This window comes from Salmo salar, chromosome 04 (genome assembly GCF_965601325.2).
Source record: "Salmo salar chromosome 04, fSalSal1, whole genome shotgun sequence".
NCBI lineage: Eukaryota > Metazoa > Chordata > Actinopteri > Salmoniformes > Salmonidae > Salmo > Salmo salar.
In genome coordinates, this window is record NC_138294.1 from 63,508,864 (window position 1) to 63,524,827 (window position 15,964).

A 15,964-nucleotide genomic window follows, 5' to 3' on the forward strand; every position below is an offset into this window, starting at 1 on the left:
GAGGATGTTGCAGGCAGCAGAACGTTCTCCACGGCGTCTCCAGACTCTGTCACGTCTGTCACATGTGCTCAGTGTGAACCTGCTTTCATCTGTGAAGAGCACAGGGCGCCAGTGGCGAATTTGCCAATCTTGGTGTTCTCTGGCAAATGCCAAACGTCCTGCACGGTGTTGGGCTGTAAGCACAACCCCCACCTGTGGACGTCGGGCCCTCATACCACCCTCATGGAGTCTGTTTCTGACCGTTTGAGCAGACACATGCACATTTGTGGCCTGCTGGAGGTCATTTTGCAGGGCTCTGGCAGTGCTCCTCCTGCTCCTCCTTGCACAAAGGCGGAGGTAGCGGTCCTGCTGCTGGGTTGTTGCCCTCCTACGGCCTCCTCCACGTCTCCTGATGTACTGGCCTGTCTCCTGGTAGCACCTCCATGCTCTGGACACTACGCTGACAGACACAGCAAACCTTCTTGCCACAGCTCGCATTGATGTGCCACCCTGGATGAGCTGCACTACCTGAGCCACTTGTGTGGGTTGTAGACTCCGTCTCATGCTACCACTAGAGTGAAAGCACCGTCAGCATTCAAAAGTGACCAAAACATCAGCCAGGAAGCATAGGAACTGAGAAGTGGTCTGTGGTCACCACCTGCAGAACCACTCCTTTATTGGGGGTGTCTTGCTAATTGCCCATAATTTCCACCTGTTGTCTATTCCATTTGCACAACAGCATGTGAAATTTATTGTCAATCAGTGTTGCTTCCTAAGTGGACAGTTTGATTTCACAGAAGTGTGATTGACTTGGAGTTACATTGTGTTGTTTTAGTGTTCCCTTTATTTTTTTGAGCAGTGTACAAAAACAAGGCAGCTGCCCACTGGGCACAAACTGATGAATTATTATTATATATGTTTTAATTATTTAATCTTTATTTAACTAGGCAAGTAAGTTAAGAACAAATCATTATTTACAATGACGGCCTACCAAAAGGCAAAAGGCCTCCTGCGGAGACGGGGGCTGGGATTAAAAATAAAATATAAATATAGAACAAAACACACATCACGACAAGAGAGACAACACAACACTACATCAAGAGAGACCTAAAGACAACAACATAGCAAGGCAGCAACACATGACAACACAGCATGGTAGCAACACAACATGACAACAACATGGTAGCAACACGACATGGTAGCAGCACAAAACGTGGTTCAAACATTATTGGGCACAGACAACAGCACAAAGGGAAAGAAGGTAGAGACAACAATACATCACGCAAAGCAGCCACAACTGTCAGTAAGAGCGTCCATGATTGAGTCTTTAAATTAAGAGATTGAGATAAAACTGTCCTGTTTGAGTGTTTGTTGCAGCTCGTTCCATTCGTTAGCTGCAGCGAACTGAAAGACGAGCAACCCAGGGATGTGTGTAATTTGTCAATAAATTGTGATATGAAATCTATTTGGAAAATAACTTTTAATTTGTTTTGAGGGTTGTTTTGAGGGTGACATTTCAACCACAGGAGTATGTAATCATGGTAACCAAATTTCAACATAGACAAACCATGTATAAAATATGTTGAATTTGTACCCTTAAAACAACAACAGATCTTCAACGCTAAATCCATTATCAGGAAAAGAACTGACTGGGCAGCACCTCCTACTGGAGAATTGATCTATCTACGGCCACGCTTTGGTATGCCATCCAGGGTTTTAACCAAGCCCAGTCGTGCTTAGCTTTGATATTTGTCACTGACTATTACCAATGTGATATTGTTAGAATGATTGTTGCGATATCTCCACTTAAAAATGAAATATAAAGAACAAAAATATAAACGCAACATGTAAAGTGTTGGTCCCATGCTTCATGTGCTGAAATAAAATACTCCAGAAATGTCTGCACAACAAGCTTATTTCACTCTAATTTTGTGGCCAAATTTGTTTACATCCGTGTTAGTGAGTATTTCTCCACTGCCAAGATAATCCATCTACCTGACTGGTGTGGCATATCAAGGAGCTGATTAAATAGCACGATCATTACACAGGTGCACCTTGTGCTGGGGACAATAAAAGGCCACTCTAAAATGTGCAGTTCTGTCACACAACACAATGCCACAGATTTCTCAAGTTTTGAGGGGGCATGCAATTGGCATTCTGACTGCAGGAATGTCCACCAGAGCTGCTGCCAGATAATTTAATGTTAATTTCTCTACCATAAACTGCTTCCAACGTTGTTTTAGAGAATTGGCAGTACATCCAACTGGCCTCAAAGACCACGTGTAACCCAGGACCTCCACATCCGACTTCTTCACCTGCGGAATCATCTGAGACCAGCCACCCAGACAGCTGATGAAACTGTGGAATGTCTGCACAAACTGTCAGAAACCATCTCTGGGAAGCTCATCTGTGTGCTCATCGTCCTCATCAGGGTCTTGACCTGACTGCAGTTCGGCGTCGTAACCTTCATTGGACACTGGCACGCAGAAGAAGTGTGCCTATCAGAGATTAATCCCGGTTCCAACAGTACGAGGTAGATGGCATGCAGCGTGTACGGCGTCGTGTAGGTGAGTGGTATGCTGATGTCAATGTTGTGAACAGAGTGCCCCATGGTGGCGGTGGGGTTATGGGGGGCATAAGCTACGGACAACGAGCACAATTGCATTTTATTGATGGCAATTTGAATGCACAAAGATACCGTGAAGAGATCCCGAGGCCCAATGTCATGCCATTCATCTGCCATCACCTCATGTTTCAGCATGATAATGTCTCAAGGATCTGTACACAATTCCTGGAAGCTGAAAATGTCCCAGTTCTTCCATGCATACTCACCAGAAATGTCACGCATTGCGCATGTTTGGGATGCTCTGGATCAACGTGTAACGTTTAAGGTATCTGTGACCAGTGGTGGAAAAAGTACTCACAAGTCATACTTTAGCAGAAGTAAAGATACCTTAATAGAAAATGACTCAAATAAAAGTGAAAGTCACCCAGTAAAATACTACTTGAGTAAAAGTTGAAAATATACTTACAGTAAGTATTCAAAGTAAAAGTATTACTAATTTCAAATTCCTTATATTATGCAAACCAGACAGCACAATTTCTATTTTTATTATTCTGTATGGATAGCCAGGGGCACACTACAAAACTCTGACAATAATTTACAAACAAAGCATTTGTGTTTAGTGAGTACGCCAGATCAGAGTCAATAGGGATGACCAGGGATGTTATCTTGACAAGTGCCTGAATTGGACCATTTTCCTGTCAAAATGTAACAAAATGTAACGAGTACTTTAGGAATGTAGTGAAGTAAAAGTTGTCAAAAATAGAACTAGTAAAGGACAGATACCCCCCAAAACTACTTAAGTAGGACTTTAAAGTATTTTTACTTTACACCACTATCTGTGACCAAAATATGCATATCTGTATTCCCAGTCATGTGAAATCCATAGATTAGGGCCTAATGAATTTATTTCAATGGACTAATTTCCTTATAACAGTGGTCACCAACCAGTTGATCCGATCGACTGGTCGATCGACTTGGTTGATCTCCAAGCCATTCCTAGTCGATCACCAAACATTTATTTATAAAACCCAACAATTTTTTATTTGTTTCACGGTACTGAGCGTAGGTGCACTTGATTCAGCAGCCCTATCACCGGGAAGCCAAATTGTTCCCATTTCATGTGTCTGAAGGTAGAACTCTTATCCGGCAGGCCCAGAGAGCAAATAAAGTGCACCTATAGGCCTACCGCTTGCCAATCAGATCATCGTGTCTGTACAGTTTCCTCATGCCATAGACAGTATAAAGAAGCCTCGAACGAACAGCAAAGTTGATAATGTGAGATTTCAAAGTGTTTGAAACCATGACTAGACAGAGACTCAACAAACACAGAAAATAACTGCTGTTTTTATGAGTAAGTTCATGTTTAGTTGTTATTCAGCACTGTTTTTGTTCAATAGTTTTATAAGCCATAAAATGCGCATTTCGATAAGCTTGCTTTGCTATTATTTGCAGCTTGTGTCTTTTTTAATATCAAGGCATATTACACTTTCCCTGATCATAGGTGTAACAACATGAATTGGTGCATGAGGCATAAATAATGCAGTGCGACATGAGTTTCGCAATCAACTGGAAGACTGTGTGCCCTTTTCTCAGCTGAGGGAGGGAGAGAGGAGGTAAGGTGAGTTGGGTGAGAGGCAGCCTCACCGCTGCTCCCTACCTTGCCTCAGACTGACCATCAGATGCAGGCTATAAGTCCAGTAAAAAAAAAGCTCATTATTATGTTCACTCAGCTGTGCATCAAAAGTAATATAACAAATTATCTATTACCATTGTGATCACATACCTAAAGCAGTGGAGGCTGCTGAGGTGAGGATGGATCATAATAATGGCTGGAACTGAGCGAATGGAATGGCATCAAACATATGGAAACCATGTGTTTGATGTTGTTGACACCTTTCCACTTATTCTGCTCCATCCATTACCATGTGCCCGTCCTCCCAAATTAAGGTGCCACCAACCCCCTGTGCTACAATGTTGAAATATCATTTCAAAATGGTCTGAGAAGAACAACATTGGAAGTGCAATTCAAGCATAGCCAACATACAGTGATAATGTATTGGGCCTATAGCCTACTGCACAAACCTCATTGTTGAACAACTGTTTTTAATTGGTTAATGTTGCAGAGGCTAATGTTTTTTTAGTCTTTTTTCACTTCCGAAAAGGTTGGTGACCACTGCCTTACGGTATATGAACTGTAACTCAGTAACATCTTTGAAATTGTTGCATGTTGCCTTTATATTTGTGTTCAGTGTAGATTCACTGTTGCAATCAAAGTAATTCCAAAGGCTAGGTTTAACAGAACAAATTAAATGTGACCATACTTTATCACTCGTACATCATCAATGATGCTAGTTAGGCCTAAATAGCATTTGCAAAGTCAGTAACATACAGTATACTGCTTCTATTCAATCCAGTAAATATAGACAATACATATAATTATATTTAGTGATATTGAAATGTCTTTGGTTGTCAATGCAACCAAATATCAACAATAGAAGGAGATGTAACTTCTGCTTGGATAGTTCCATCTGTGTCACTGACTTAGTCTGGCTTTAATTCCAGTTTGTCTACAAATGAATAATTGATATTTTGGATTCACGTCTCCATCTAAACCAAAAAGGTAAAGAATGGGATGAAGCAGGTGGCTCAGATGGAACCATCCAAGCAGTACATACATCTCCTTTAAATGTTAATATGTGGTTGTCTTGTCAACCAAACACAATTTAATATTACTTTTGTAATAGAGTAAATAGCCTAAAGTTAAGGCTATTTTACAAACTAACATTAAACCTTAAAATGAGTAACACATCCATGGCCCTATTTTGACATTACTGCAACTACAAATGTCTTCCTATGTAATCATATAAAGCTTGCGTGTTCAAGATAGCATGGTATGCATATTGTAGATTGTGCACAGGTTTGTGGAGATCTTCACAATTGCTTTAATAATCTGGGCAACATCTTAAACGGCATTGATCACTTGCACCTTGTTTTAATGTAATCTCAACTGCAATCCAGGTCATTTGGTTCTGCTATTAGATGAAGCACAGTGATAACATTGATCTGTTGTACAAATAAACAAAATATCTGACATGGTTTTTCCATCAGTATTTGATTGTGCTTTTAGAACATTGGAAATTCAACAAACTTCTGAGTGGGTGAAAATAGTTTGTAATCTACAGTATCAACATCTCAACAGAAATATTACCCAGTCATCCACGTTGAAATGACGTGGTGTGCCCAGTGGATGGTCATATTTTTCTTCGCATAAATTATTCAGTCCCTCTCTCCTCGCAGCTCCTTTTCAAGTGTAGTGTGCAGTGGCTTGCGAAAGTATTCACCCCCCTTTGCATTTTTCCTATTTTGTTGCCTTACAACCTGGAATTAAAATAGATTTTTTTGGGGTGTTTGTATCATTTGATTTACACAACATGCCTACCACTTTGAAGATGCAAAATATTTTTTATTGTGAAACAAACAAGAAATAAGACAAAAACACAGAAAACTTGAGCGTGCATAACTATTCACCCCCCAAAAGTCAATACTTTGTAGAGCCACCTTTTGCAGCAATTACAGCTGCAAGTCTCTTGGGGTATGTCTCTATATGCTTGGCACATCTAGCCACTGGGATCTTTTCCCATTCTTTAAGGCAAAACTGCTCCAGCTCCTTCAAGTTGAATGGGTTCCGCTGGTGTACAGCAATCTTTAAGTCATACCACAGATTCTCAATTGGATTGAGGTCTGGGCTTTGACTAGGCCATTCCAAGACATTTAAATGTTTCCCATTAAACCACTCAAGTGTTGTTTTAGCAGTATGCTTAGGGTCATTGTCCTGCTGGAAGGTGAACCTCCGTCCCAGTCTCAAATCTCTGGAAGACTGAAACAAGTTTCCCTCAATAATTTCTCTGTATTTAGCACCATCCATCATTCCTTCAATTCTGACCAGTTTCTCAGTCCCTGCCAATGAAAAACATCCACACAGCATGATGCTGCCGCCACCATGCTTCACTGTTGGGATGGTGCTCTTGGGGTGATGAGAGGTGTTGGGTTTGCGCCAGACATAGTGTTTTCCTTGATGGCCAAAAAGCTCAATTTTAGTCTCATCTGACCAGAGTACGTTCTTCCAATTGTTTGGGAGTCTCCCACATGCAAACGTGTTTGCTTCTTTTTTTCTTTAATAAATGGCATTTTTTCTGGCCACTCTTCCATAAAGCCCAGCTCTGTGGAGTGTACGGCTTAAAGTGGTCCTATTGACAGATACTCCAGTCTCCGCTGTGGAGCTTTGCAGCTCCTTCAGGGTTATCTTTGGTCTCTTTGTTGCCTCTCTGATTAATGCCCTCCTTGCCTGGTCCATGTGTTTTGGTGGGCGGCCCTCTCTTGGCAGATTTGTTGTGGTGCCATATTCTTTCCATTTTTTAATAATGGATTTAATGGTGCTCTGTGGGATGTTCAAAGTTTCTGATATTTTTTTTATAACCCAACCCTGATCTGTACTTCTCCACAACTTTGTCCCTGACCTGTTTGGAGACCTCCTTGGTCTTCATGGTGCCGCTTGCTTGGTGGTGCCCCTTTCTTTGTTGTTTTGCAGACTCTGGGGCCTTTCAGAACAGGTGTATATATGTACTGAGCTCATGTGGCAGATCATGTGACACTTAGATTGTACACAGGTGGACTTCATTTAACAAATTATGTGACTTCTGAAGGTAATTGGTTGCACCAGATCTTATTTAGGGGCTTCATAGCAAAGGGGGTGAGTACATATGCACACACCACTTTTCCATTTATAAATGTATTTATATATTTTTTTTAAATATCACTTCACCAATTTGGACTATTTTGTGTATGTCCATTACATGAAATCCAAATAAAAATCAACTTAAATTACAGGTTGTAATGCAACAAAATAGGAAAAAAACACCAAGGGGGATGAATACATTTGCAAGGCACTGAAACTGACAAGATGTAGCATGAATGTTTTATTTATGGTGAATAATCTGTATTTGTGTGTGTGATCACTGACATATCACTGCCTTCACTCATGCAGGGTCCACAAAGTTCCCAACGGTATTGCAGATAATTTTTTATCCCTGACCTCACCTTTAGGGTGAGGGTTGAGGAACATCAACAAACAAGGCTCTATTTGGGCAGATACTGAAAAAAACATTTGGTTTTATTATGGTGTCTCTGAGGGGATACAATGGTATTTTTTACATGTTAGCACAATCATTTACAGTACATAGCCAATAAATGAAACTATTGTTTCCATTGAAATACCTTTTCCTTTGTTTATACAGATGTGCAGTAACATGGTATCCTGTATGGTAGTCTCTCAAGGTCATCATTCCAAATCTCATCTCTTTGATTGTGAGCAAAGCTTAGGTGTCCAAGGCTAACAGTAAGGGAACCAAAGGGAAATTTATAGAGCAAATGCATAATTTGGAAGGCAATCTCTGTCAAAAAGAGCAATTTGTAAGCTATAAAAACAAAGAGAGTCTCACACTCCATATACATAACCTCCCTGTAATTTATTGGGTAAAAAATCACCAACGTTTCAGCATCATTGTGCTTTCTTCAGGCCTTTTTAAAAGAGCAATTTGTCAAATCAAAAGACACATCATAATTATTGCTCTCTCCAAATTATCTTTAGTACTGTTCCATAACTAGGGAATGTGAATCTCTGGCTATGGGGGAAAGAGCCATGCGGATAGATCAAAGTAGACCTGACACACTGATTCTATCACACTTTCATCAGGGAAGAGTGACAAAATGTTGAAATGCATTGTTTGTGACAGACCATTCTGCTCATGCTTGAGTCATGGGGAATAGCGACAGGATATTTGTCAAAGAATTAACACCACAGCATCATTCTAGAACAGCTTTAATATTTCTGAGCTGGAAAAGAGACCGTATGCCTGTAATCCTCACAAATCTGTCAACAAAAAAAGCTATTTGCACAGGAAACCATCTGAATGTGACAGACCATTGAAAGCACACAGATTTGACATATCTATCCTATCAATTTGTGAATGTTTTTTATTGTGATCATTTGAACTTTATGTGGTAACCTAACCCTATAGGCCTATAGGTCCACTAAGTAGACTAGACTATGCACCTTTTGTTTAATGAGGGGAAGGACCTCAACCTTAACGGTGCGTCAATCAAAGTAACATCAACAAAAAAATCCCCATGAAAATCTGTCAGTTTAAGCTAGAGATATCAGTTTTTTTGCATTGGATGCATCTCTATCACCACATGCGCCAATATTGCACTTCTGCATCTGCTGAGAAAGGTGGCAGAGGTAGCGCGGTGTTTGTCAGACCATGAGACATCCCGAAAATCGGTGTTCTCGTTTTGCTCTACAGTTGTCTGAAGGTAACCGATACCGTTTTTTTTTAAATTAATGGAAGGATGAAGGTACTGTAGTTTTGTATCTACCCAAAAAGGGGGTTAATATATACTTTTCATATACCAGCGGGCATATGACGGGATAAAGACACATTTTTCTGGTTGAAATCTTGTTGGGACGTTTTATAACCAGATCACAACCAGATTACGACGTCTTTTTCATTATGTCTTTTTGACGTCATGAAAAATACATCTTATTTTTGTTGATATCTGGTTTTTGGTTGAAATCTGATTTAACTATCAACCAAGGCCCAGTTGCAATGTAACTTAAGCATTACGATGATTGTAACAGTTACATCGTTATTTATGTGCCAACTTTTTAAGAGTGTTTCCCAACCAAGCACGCATAGAGAATGTTCGCTTCTGTAAGTGCGCCGTTAGACCATTTGCCGATACTGATAGGATCGAAATAAAAGCAACGCTGCTCTCGGATCAGTCTTTTCCATTCAAATCTTACGTTAATATTAGAATTATTCCACAATACTGACGACGTATCAGCTCATAGAAAGATATTACCACCTATGGCTGCAAATATTGAGGCGGCTTATTAAGCTTACCAAATAATAATGCATCAAAATCACAGATTAGGCACATTATTGCTCACATCTTGTCACACATCATGAAACATATTTAGGCAAAAATGACAGACAGTAGTCTGGTGGCTTAATAAAACTCAATATGATTGAAATATATAGGCCCATGTAGCCTATTAATCTTTTAATACAGTCATCTCTGTTTTCATCTGAAGCATCATTTTATATTTGACTTGTTTGTAACAATTGCAAATACTTTTCCAACTTTGTATTTGTAGTCAACTTCGTTCTAAAGTTATCAGCGGTCACAGTCAGACAGATAACTAGCCTAAACATCTTGATTCTATAATTAGCAGATTCTGTGAATAAAGTGACGCGGGAGGGCAAAAACCATCTAACGATGCACTTTGGCTGCTGTGAGAAAGTTTTTAAGAGTAACATTACTAATGAAGGCTCTGGGAAACAGATCGGCTACTAAAGATACACCGTAAAATGGTTCTAACGATTATCTTAACGCTATGAAGGCTCTGGGAAATGAGGCCCAGTATGCTACTCAATTAATAGACACCAATCTACACCGACTATACAAAACATTAAGAACATCTTTACATGACACCAGGTGAATGCTATGATCCCTTATTGATGTCGCTTGTTGAATCCACTTCAATCAGTGTAGATAAAGGGGAGGAGATAGGTTGAAGAAGGATTTTTAATCCTTGAGACAATTGAGACATGGATTGTGTATGTGTGCCTTTCAGAGAGTGAATGGGCAAAATATTTAAGTGCTTTTTAACAGGGTATGGTAGTAGGTGCCAGGTGCACTGGTTTGTGTCAAGAACTAAAACACTGCTGGGATTTTCACGCTCAACAGCTTCCCGTGTGTATCAAGAATGATCCACCACCCAAAGGACATCCAGCCAACATGACACATCTATGGGAAGCATTGGAGTCAACATGGGCCAGCATCCCTGTGGAACGCTTTCGACACCTCGTAGAGTCCATGCCCCAAACACTTTCGACACCTCGTAGAGCTATGCCCCAAACACTTTCGACACCTCGTAGAGTCCATGCCAACCAACAATTGAGGCTGTTCTGAGGGCAAAAGGGATGGAGTGCAACTCAATATTAGGAAGGTGTTCCTGATGTTTGGTATACTCAGTGTGTATAGTGTTTGTGGGCCATGCACCCATTTGATATTAAGACGCTAGAACCATTACAATTATTACAATTGGAGTGATGTTCTTTTTCAGCAGGGTTTGCATGATTCAGCTTAGCACAGTTGACAAACAACAGCTGGCAGAGTGCACTAGCGCTCTGGCTAATAGGTTTTCATTTTTACCAGTAGTAGCCATAGGTTGTAGCTAGTTACCAGGTTTTAAAAAATGATGTATAAATGGGTCTTTCAAAACTTACCTGAATCAAAAACCATTGATTGATGGTAGCCTTGTTTGGAAACTGAAGGAGAGAGATGCTGCTTATAAACAGGGCAAGGTGATAGGGACAATTGACAACAGTGCAAATAAACTCCTACGTAGATCAATCAAGAGGTCAGGACACAAGTATAGGGACAAAGTGGAGGAGCAATTCAGTGGGTTTGGGCACGAGGTGTATGTCACAGGAGCTTCCAACGATCACGGATGACATAATGACAATCTCTTCACAGTCTCCGCTGTTCCATAAGGTGTATTTTATCTGATTTGTAAATCTGATTTTACTGCTTGCATCAGTTACCTGATGTGGAATAGAGTTTCATGTAGTCTTGGCTCTATGTAGTACTCTGCGCCTCCCATATTCTGTTCTTGACTTGGGGACTGTGAAGACACCTCTTGTGTCTTGTGGGGTATGCATGGGTGTCCAAGCTGTGTGCTAGTAGTTTAAAGGGACGCCTCGGTGCATTCAACATGTCAACACTTCTTACAAAAACAAGCAGTGATGAAGTCAATCTCTCCTCCTCTTTGACCCATGAGAGACTTACATGCATATTATTGTTAGCTCTCCATGTACACGTAAGGGCCAGCCGTGCTGCTCTGTTCTGAGCCAATTGTAATTTTCCGAGGTCCCTCTTTGTGGCGTCTGACCACACAACTAAACAGAAGTCCAGGTGCGACAAAACTAGGGCCTGTAGGACCTGCCTTGTTGATAGTGTTGTTAAGAAGGAAGAGCAGCGCTTTATTATGGACAGACTTCTCCCCATCTTAGCTACTGTTGTATCAACATGTTTTGAACATGTCCAAAATGTTTTGAACATGTCCTGCATGCCAGCATTATGCCAATCCTTAATTTATTTTATTCTATTTGTATGCTTAGTAGCTGTGTTTCCATCCGATTTGGCGACAGATTTTCTCAAATCTGTGTAAAGAAAATATGCTAATTTTCCCACCAGTGGTGAATGTTTGAACATCTTGGCCATCTATGAACATCTATGAACGTTTGAACATCTTGGCCATGTACTGTTATAATCTCAACCCGGCACAGCCAGAAGAGGACTGACCACCCCTCATAGCCTGGTTCCTCTAGGTTTCTTCCTAGGTTCCTGCCTTTCTAGGGAGTTTTCCCTAGCCACAGTGCTCCTACATCTGCATTGCTTGCTGTTTGGGGTTCTGGGCTGGGTTTCTGTTCTTTGTGACATCGGCTGATGTAAAATGACTTTATAAATACATTTGATTGGTTGCAAAATCAGTGTGTGATGACACACAAAATGTACTTTTGTGGTTACATTTTCATGTACCAAATAAAAATCTAAATTTCATTGTTCAACTCTTCTGATAGTTGTCACAAAAACTGTTGCGTTAAATAGCAAATGTGCCTACTCTGGTCTTGGCACGTGCGCTCTAGCCAACATCTTGTAGATACAGGAAGTCTACATGAGATTATTATGGATAAGAGCGAGAATATTTTTTATTTGTCAAACGGCAGTCAAGCATCAATCATCATGCCACCAGAATCAGACCCCTGATATTTATTGTAAAGAAGCATCAAGATCACCATTCACTTTTAAAAAATATTTTTTTATTTATTTATCCTTTATTTAACTAGGCAAGTCAGTTAGGAACAAATTCTTATTTACAATGGCGTCCTACAGTGGCCAAACTCTGACGACGATGGGCCAATTGTGCCCCACGACTCCCAATCACGGCCGGTTGTGACACAGCCTGGAATCGAACCAGGGTGTCTGTAGTGACGCCTCTAGCACTGAGATGCAGCGCCGTAGACTGCTGAGCCCCCACCACATGCACTTGCAGGGGAGATAGTTATGTTGAAAAAAGAGAGAAGAAAAAGCACAGCAAACCAAGCGGAATAACAAAGAGGAAGCATGCAAATTCCTAAAACAACCACTACATGCCAAGAGTATTTAAATATTAGAATGTGCACAAAATCATATCATTACAAAAGACTTTGTGATAAAATCCCCGACACACCGAAATGGAAGCAGTGACCAGAGTGTGGGAATCTTACCTGCTTGCCCTCCCAAGACACAGTGCGCGCCGGATCAACTGCTGGGCGGTGGCCTGCTAGAGAGGGAGAAACAGACAATCCACAAGATTAGTGCAATACAAGCATAGAAAAGGTTCACAATTCAATCACACATCTAACAATGTTTCTCTTTATATGAATACTCTGGTGTCTAAAGGAAACAGTGATTGGTACACATTTTGCAGGCTCTGTACATGCGCCTGCATGGCTCCATTTCCATCGTCCCTCCTAAACTCTGTCTTTTAAAGATAATTTCGTAAAAATCCAAATAACTTCACAGATCTTCATTGTAAAGGGTTTAACACTGTTTCCCATGCTTGTTCAATGAACCATAAACAATTAATGAACATGCACCTGTGGAACGGTCGTTAAGACACAAACAGCTTACAGACGGTAGGCAATTAAAGTCACAGTTATGAAAACTTAGGACACTAAAGAGGCCTTTCTACTGACTCTGTAAAACACGAAAAGAAAGATGCCCAGGGTCCCTGCTCATCTGCGTGAACGTGCCTTAGGCATGCTGCAAGGAGGCATGAGGACTGCAGATGTGGCCAGGGCAATAAATTGCAATGTCCGTACTGTGAGACGCCTAAGACAGCGCTACAGGCAGACAGGACGGACAGCTGATTGTCCTCGCAGTGGCATACCACCTGTAAAAACACCTGCACAGGATCGGTACATCCGAACATCACACCTGCGGGACAGGTACAGGATGGCAACAACAACTGCCCGAATTACACCAGGAACGCACAATCTCTCCATCAGTGCTCAGACTGTCCGCAATAGGCTTGGAGAGGCTGGACTGAGGGCTTGTAGGCCTGTTGTAAGGCAGGTCCTCACCAGACATCACCAGCAACAACGTCGCCTATGGGCACAAATCCACCGTCGCTGGACCAGACAGGACTGGCAAAAAGTGTTCTTCACTGACCAGTCGCGGTTTTGTCTCACCAGGGGTGATGGTCAGATTCGCGTTTATCGTCGAAGGAATGAGCGTTACACCGAGACCTGTACTCGGGAGCGGGATCGATTTGGAGGTGGAGGGTCCGTCATGGTCTGGGGCGGTGTGTCACAGCATCATCAGACTGAGCTTGTTGTCATTGCAGGCAATCGCAACGCTGTGCGTTACAGGGAAGACAGCCTCCTCCCTCATGTGGTATCCTTCCTGCAGGCTCATCCTGACATGACCCTCCAGCATGACAATGCCACCAGCCATACTGCTCGTTCTGTGTGTGATTTCCTGCAAGACAGGAATGTCAGTGTTCTGCCATTGACCAGCGAAGAGCCCGGATCTCAATCCCATTGAGCACATCTGGGACCTGTTGGATCGGAGGGTGAGGGCTAGGGCCATTCCCCCCAGAAATGTCCGGGAACGTGCAGGTGCCTTGGTGGAAGAGTGGGATTACATCTCACAGCAAGAACTGGCAAATCTGGTGCAGTCTATGAGGAGGAGATGCACTGCAGTACTTAATGCAGCTGGTGGCCACACCAGACACTGACTGTTACTTTTTATTTTGACCCCCCCCCCCCCTTTGTTCAGGGACACATTATTCAAATATGTATTCATGTTAAGTTTGCTGAAAATAAACACAGTTGACAGTGAGAGGACGTTAATTGTTTTGCCTAGCTTATTAGACTTCTGTGGACACAAGTTTAGCACAGGTAACGGGTGCATTAACCATATGAATGACACCAGATAAAACATTTACCAGTTACGAGATGAGTTAGGGCCTGTGTGGACTCCAGCCATGTCCTGGATCTGAAGATTCCTTAGCATACCCTAACCAGAACATTGGATTAATTCATATTACGTTTTACACATTTTACACATGACCTCCCAACCCCTCCCTGAAATAAAATAAAAGGATTAAATGAGTCAGACACTCACAGTATAGACTACTCATCGCCATCCATGGTGCTGAAACAGCGACATTTCTATGCAGCTGCCTATTGAATTGATGATAGCCTTTCTGTGGTGCCAGGGCATGTAGCTTATAGCTGTGCTTCAGCTAATGCATATATGTTTATTGGTAGGCCTATTTGGTCATAATTTTCTCATGTTAAGCCTAACATTTCAGGAAGCTATTACGTGGTGTTGCAAGGCTGCCATGATTTAGACTGCTGGCCAGTGGCAGAACAGGTGCCAGGATAAAAGTGACTAAGGGGGCAGTTGAAATTGTGAGGGGGCAAACATTTTTTGGGGTTCTTGCATTGGAATTATATTGAATTCTGCTTATTTAATCACGCTATACCACAATAAACATAAAGTTAAAATGCCATTGAGTGCTTTTGAAATCTGTAGCCTATCTCTGCTGCACTGTATCAGCACAATGGACAACACCCTAAAACAGCAAGGCCGTTTTGGTCATGAATATAGGCTACAATATAGATAGTGTCACGTCCTGACCAGTGAAAAGGGTCAATTGCCATAGTAGTATGGTCAGGGCGTGGCAGGGGGGTTTGTTTTGTGTGTTTTGGGGTTTTTTGGTTCTAGGGGATTTTGGTTCTAGTTTTCTATTTCTATGTTTCATTTTCCATGTTTGGGCCAAGTATGGTTTCCAAGCAGAGGCAGGTGTTTTTCGTTGTCTCTGATTGGAAGCCATACTTAGGCAGCCTGTTTTCCTTTGGGTTTTGTGGGTGGTTGTTTTTCGTATAGTCGTGGTACCTTAAGGAACTGTTGTTTGTCATTTGTTTATTTTGTTTAAGTGTTGTCTCAAAAATAAAAGAAGATGAGCACTCAACACGCTGCGCCTTGGTCTGTCCTTTACTTATTACAAACGACCTATGTGAATGCAGCCGAACATACAGCTGTCTTACCAAAATAATGCTAGCTAAATACTGAAAGTTGTAGCATAATTATTCATGCATGCAAACAAAAATACTGAATAGCAGTTTGGCTTAGAGTACCGATAACTGTGAACGAATTCATGCGAACAGAACAAAACAGCGGTACCAAGTAGTAGGCCTAGTAAACAAAATATCAGATCGATAAAGGCATGATACAATCTAT

At 41.5% G+C, this 15,964-nt stretch overlaps 1 long non-coding RNA gene across 1 annotated transcript in view; it reads right to left on the minus strand.

Annotated features, from left to right (window-relative positions):
- Window positions 1-12,487: 12,487 nt before the first annotated feature.
- The window catches only part of LOC106603493 (uncharacterized), a 30,032-nt gene continuing 26,555 nt past the window's right edge, over window positions 12,488-15,964 (minus strand). Inside the window, exon 3 of the long non-coding RNA XR_014392169.1 lies at window positions 12,488-12,995. This is a non-coding gene — a long non-coding RNA (uncharacterized LOC106603493). The remainder of the gene's footprint in view (window positions 12,996-15,964) is intronic.